Source organism: Camelus bactrianus, chromosome 14 (assembly GCF_048773025.1).
Source record: "Camelus bactrianus isolate YW-2024 breed Bactrian camel chromosome 14, ASM4877302v1, whole genome shotgun sequence".
Classification (NCBI taxonomy): Eukaryota; Metazoa; Chordata; class Mammalia; order Artiodactyla; family Camelidae; genus Camelus; species Camelus bactrianus.
In genome coordinates this window covers 29,860,960-29,866,526 of record NC_133552.1, presented here as the reverse complement: position 1 = coordinate 29,866,526, position 5,567 = coordinate 29,860,960, and the positions used below count along the sequence as shown (strand labels likewise).

At 41.8% G+C, this 5,567-nt stretch overlaps 1 pseudogene; it reads left to right on the top strand.

The window, feature by feature from the left end:
* The first annotated feature begins 4,138 nt into the window (after positions 1-4,138).
* Positions 4,139-5,255, top strand: LOC105064467 (NAD kinase pseudogene; annotated as a pseudogene).
* Positions 5,256-5,567: the final 312 nt, after the last annotated feature.

The following is a 5,567-nucleotide window of genomic DNA, read 5'->3' as shown; positions in this document are numbered from 1 at the left end:
ACTTCTGAATGTCCAGCCTTGGAGGAATCAGATAAGAGAAGAAAGTGTCAAATGGTATTTTCAAAGGCCATATTTGTCAAAACTGATCACTTTATTTTGCTGTGAGTTAGATTATACTGCTGTTTATCAGTCTGCCTCTCCCTGCACAGAGAATGATCACAGGTGAATTTCCACATGGATAATTTGGAAGGGAGATCACTTATCAGATCTGTGTTCAGTTCAGAACTAAAAATACTATTGGGGCCCCATGAATGTTAAGTAGCACTAAGAATAATAATAACCAATGTCTTATTAGTACCTGTGCTCCTGAGTACACATACTTGAAATTTTTTCCAATTACAATTCAAGAACATTTCAGTTCCCTTTATTCAAGACCACTATTCAGGCTCTTCTGGAAATGTTTTATTTAGGTTGCATATCTCTTCTCCATGATCTCTGATTTAGAATTCAGCTCTCTAATAATGAGTAGAAATTGGAGTCTGAAAGAGAAAAAAAAAATTTCTTAAATGATGAATGCTACAGGCACACATTGTCTTAATCTGAAAAGAAATAAAAAAGAAACCCTAAAATATTTTCCTAAACTGCTAAAATGCTTGGGCTTTGAAAACAAAGAAAAAAGGCAAATTACAATACAATTTAACTACATTTTTAAAATATCCATGATCACATCTTTGACATTACAGCATAATGACATGAGTAATATCAAAAACTGGTTTGAAAGGATTTGAGTGGTGTTCTCTAGGCAAATGCAGGCCCTAAGGAGACGTGCGTTGTGGGCATAAGTAAAAAGAAAAAAAATACATTTTTCTTTTTGTGGTAGTGGTTGCAGTCATTGCTGTTGCCACTGATAATAAAGAAAAAGGCCTGATCTCTCTAGGAAAGCTATGTTCAACCCTTTCCCTGAGCTACAGTTTACTCTCCTATTCACACCTGAGGGCACTGGGGTGGCCAAGTAAGCACTGTAACGAGATCTGAAAGAAAGAAAAAAAACTTTCAAAATAAAGCATCACTGTTTATCCCCAGCTCAGAGAATTGGGGAAATTCAATGTGAGACTTCCCTATTTTTAACTGTGGAGCAGGCTGTTTTCCTTTGACTCTTTTGTAAACCCATATCTATTTGACCACTCCTGGAAGAAACAGAAATAAAAACATCCAGTCCTGGAGCATCTCAGTACTTTAAGTTCGGAGTGCTTTTAGGGTCCAGCTGAGGCAACAGGGCACACATAGCCAAATGACTGCTTGCTAAGGGAGGACTGAAAGGACATGATGGACACAGAAGCAATGTGGACAAGTGTCTTTGTGAGGAAATCTGCCAACTTGACAATGTCTTGTCCTGGAAATAAGGATGCATTTAGAACCACCTTATTTTTAAATGACCACCATGAAAATAGCTGTTAAGTATTAAACAGGTGTGTGCTATCCGTGATTGTATTTGGATCTCCCAGCTTAGTGGTGTCATAGAACTTATGAATGAGACAGATAAAGTGGCATACTTCCTGCATGGATTAAAATTCTGTATGAAAGTCAAAATAAAGTGCTGCACACCTGCCACATTTGAGGAAACATAGTCATGATTCCTAAGATGCTTATCTAAACTTTTCTGGACTTAAACTCTCAAATGGATCAGCTGAAAAAAATTCAGATATTTGTAAGTTACAGAAAATCACAAAAGCTTCTGGGGAGCATATATCAGTTCCAAATCTCTTACTCAGGCTAGCTTCAAAATTACATTTACTCTGACTCCTGAATGTGTGATCTAAGATCACTGATATTTGTTAATTACTGCAAAATTTAAAACAGTGACTTAGAACAAATAAAAGCATAGTTTAAAAAATCTCCAGTTTCAATGTTCTACACTTGAATTAGTTAAATTTTAAAATAGATACATAAACTCTATTTGGCAGGTGAAATAAAAACTTGCAAAATATTTTGAAATTTTCCCTCAGAATTTTGCTATTTTATAAATATTATTTTTTCTTCCTTTTTTCTTCGGTATAAGTTAAGACTAATTGAGCTTTTTCTGAAAATATCTCAGCTCAGTAATTCAGAAAATTCTTCTCTATTCTCAATGTTTTGCTATGCATTATACAATGTAAAATAACTAAGACATTAGTCTATATCATCAAAAAATGTATTCTATGAGTGGAAATTACATGTTAAAAAAACACAAATATAATATATGATGAATTAATTGCCTTAAGTGAGATACAAAATAATTGACAAAATAAAAAATTTTAATTAAAACTTATGTTTTCAAAATTAAAGACAATATTAAGACACATCTCAGACAAATGGAAGAATTTCAACAGAGGTAAAAGATTAGGCCTTCTTGGAAAAAGAGAATATTTTAATCAATATTAAAATAGGTATAATAAAATTATCTTTGTAGATCAGTTAGGGTCTCAGAGAGCCTGGAACAATGCGTACATAAAGAGAATGTAGTTCATTAAAATGCAAAGGACAAGACAACAAAGGAGGTAAGCTCCATGACATCACTCTTGGACATATTTTTTTGGATCTGACTCCAAAGACAATGTAACAACAAAAGCAAAACTAAACATGGAACTACATCAAACTAAAAAGCTTCTGCACAGGAAAGGAAACCATCAACAAAATAAAAAGGCAACCTATTGAATGGGAGAAGATACTTGCAAATCATGTCTGTTAAGGGGCTAATATACCAAATATGTAAAGAATTCATACAATTCATTATCAAAAAAAAAAAAACAACTATATTAAAATATGGGTAGAGAGTTGGAATAGACATTTTCCAAAGAAGGCATACAGATGGCCAACAGGCACATGAAAAGATGCCCAACATCACTCATCATCAGGGAAATGCAAATCAAAACCATAATGAGATATTACCTCATACCTGTCAGAATGCTATTATCAAAAGGACAGGAAACAATACATGTTGGCAAGGTTGTGGAGAAGGGCAATCTTCATGCGCTGTTGGTAGTAACGTAAAATGGCACAGCCACTATGAAAAATAGTACAGAGGTTCCTCAAAAATTTAAAAATAACTACCATATGATCCAAGAATTCCTCTCCTGGGTATTTATTGGAAGAAAATGTAAACACTTATTTGAAAAGATATAGGCATCCTTATATTTATTGCAGCATTATTCACAATAGCCAAGATATGGAAGCAACCTAAGTGTCCTTCAACAGATAGATAAATGAATAAATATGATGTAATATTTATATATATCATACTATTGTGGAACATTATTGGAATATTATGGTCATAAAAAGAATGAAATCATGCCACTTACAGTAACATGGATGGACCTAGAAGGTATTATGCTAAGTGAAATAAGTCAGATATAGAAAAATACTGTATGATTTCACTTTGATTTGGAATCTTAAAAAAAGAGAACAGAAGAACAAACATAGCAAACAGAAATAGATTCCTAGACACAGAGAACAAACAGGTGGTTACCAGAGGGCAGGGGTGGAGGAGGCAGTGAAATAGATGAAGGAAATTAAGTGATACAAAATTCCAGTAACAAAATAAGTGAGTCACAGGGATAAAATATACATTCATGGTGATCATTTTGTAATATATAGAAATATCAAATCATTATGTTGTACATCTAGAGCTTAACATGATGTTGTAGATCAATTATAATTCAATTAAAAATATATGGGGGGCACCTGCACACAGGCAGCTTCGCGGAATTGCTGCTCAGAGGGCCAGCACCTGGGGTGGGGGAGGGGGCCATGGGGCAGGGGGCGGCCGCAGCACCGGGAGCTGGCTAGAGACGGCGAGTGGCAGTGGGAGGGGGGGCAACCATGGGCTTGGCTCAGCATGGGGATGGTCCCACAGGTGCCTGCGGCAGCTAACAGCATCCAGACTTTTCCGGAGGAAGTCCTCCTTCATCAGCCACAGAAATGAAACTAGAAAAAAATCAATGAGAGTAAGGAGCTGAATACAGACACGGCCTCCTACTGCTGCTCCGCGTGCCACAGGGACGAGGACTTGGGGCTTGGCCAGCCTGTCCGGAGGCGGGCCAAATCCTGCAGCCTGTCGGCCTTGCCTGCCCTGGCGAGCACCAGGGAGTTCAGGAGGACCTGCTCTCTGCATGAGCCCTGCCCGGTGACCACTTTTGGACCAAAGGCCTGCGTGCTGCAGAACCCCCAGACCATCATGCATATCCAGGACCCTGCCAGCCAGTGGTTGAACAAGCCCCCAAAGTGCATCCTGGTCATCAAGAAGATCCGGAACACCAGCCTGCTCCAGCCCTTGAAGGAGCTCTGCGTGCACCTGATGGAGGAGAACAACATGGTCGTGTATGTGGAGAAGGGCCTGGAGGACCCAGCCATAGTGAGCGATGGCTGCTTCGGGCCAGTGAAGAGGAGGTTCTGCACCTTCAGGGAAGATTATGATGACATTTCTAATCGTATCGACTTCATCATCTGCCTGGGAGGAGATGGGACCCTGCTTTACACCTCCTCACTCTTCCAGGGCAGCGTGCCTCAGGTCATGGTGTTCTACCTGGGCTCCCTGGGCTTCCTGACCCCCTTCAGCTTTAAGAACTTTCAGTCCCAAGTTCCTCAGGTGATACAGGGGAACACAGCTGTCCTTCTTTGGAGCTGGCTGAAGGTCAGGGTCGTGAAGGAGCTGAGGGGGAAGAAGGTGGCTGTCCCGAACAGGATGAGCAAGAACAGGGTGCTGGCCGCTGCCCTGGACACAGAGGTCAGGAAGCAGTTCATGCAGGACCAGATCCTGAGCAAGGTCATGATTGACAGTGGCCCCTCTTCCCAGCTGTCCAACGTGGACATCTGTCTGGATGGGCACCTAATCACCACAGTGCACAGTGACGCCTGTCCTTCAGGTGTGATCATCTCCACCCTGATGGGCAGCACGGCATGCATGGCCATGGCTGGCGCATCCATGATCCACCCCAACGTGCCAGCCATCATGATCACCCCCATCTGCCCTCACTCGCTGTCCTTCCAGCCCATTGTGGTCCCCGTGGGTGTCGAGCTCAAGATCATGCTGTCACCAGAAGCAAGGAACACTGCGTGGGTGTCCTTTGATGGATGCAAGAGATGAGATCCACCATGGAGACAGCATCAGCATCAGCACCTCTTGCTACCCGCTCCCCTCCATGTGTGTCTGGGACCCCATGAGCAACTGGTTTGAGAGGCTGGTGCAGTGTCTGCACTAGAATGTGCAGAAGAAACAGTCCCACTTTACGGAGGATGAGGATGGGGAGGAGATTGGGGAGAAGGGGACAGGAAGCTAGGACTGTGCTCTGTGTCCCGCTCTGGTTGGGCCAGCCTGCATGTGCACACTGTGAGCAGGCACCTGCCCAGTGCCGGAGCAGGCGTCGCATCACCTCTGCCTGTGGCCAGAGGAAGGGCCTAGAATCTGCCTTCTGTCGACCAGATCAGCTGTTTTTCACGTTTTAAATCTGACTTCTTTTCTTCATTTCTAAGCAAGCAAGTGAGCAGCGGCTGGGGCTCTGAGGTCAACCTGTGCTCACCCACCATGCATTCTATCAGAGCCCGGACCTAGGCAGGGATGGCTGAGCCAGGTGGGCTCTTTGTAATTCCTT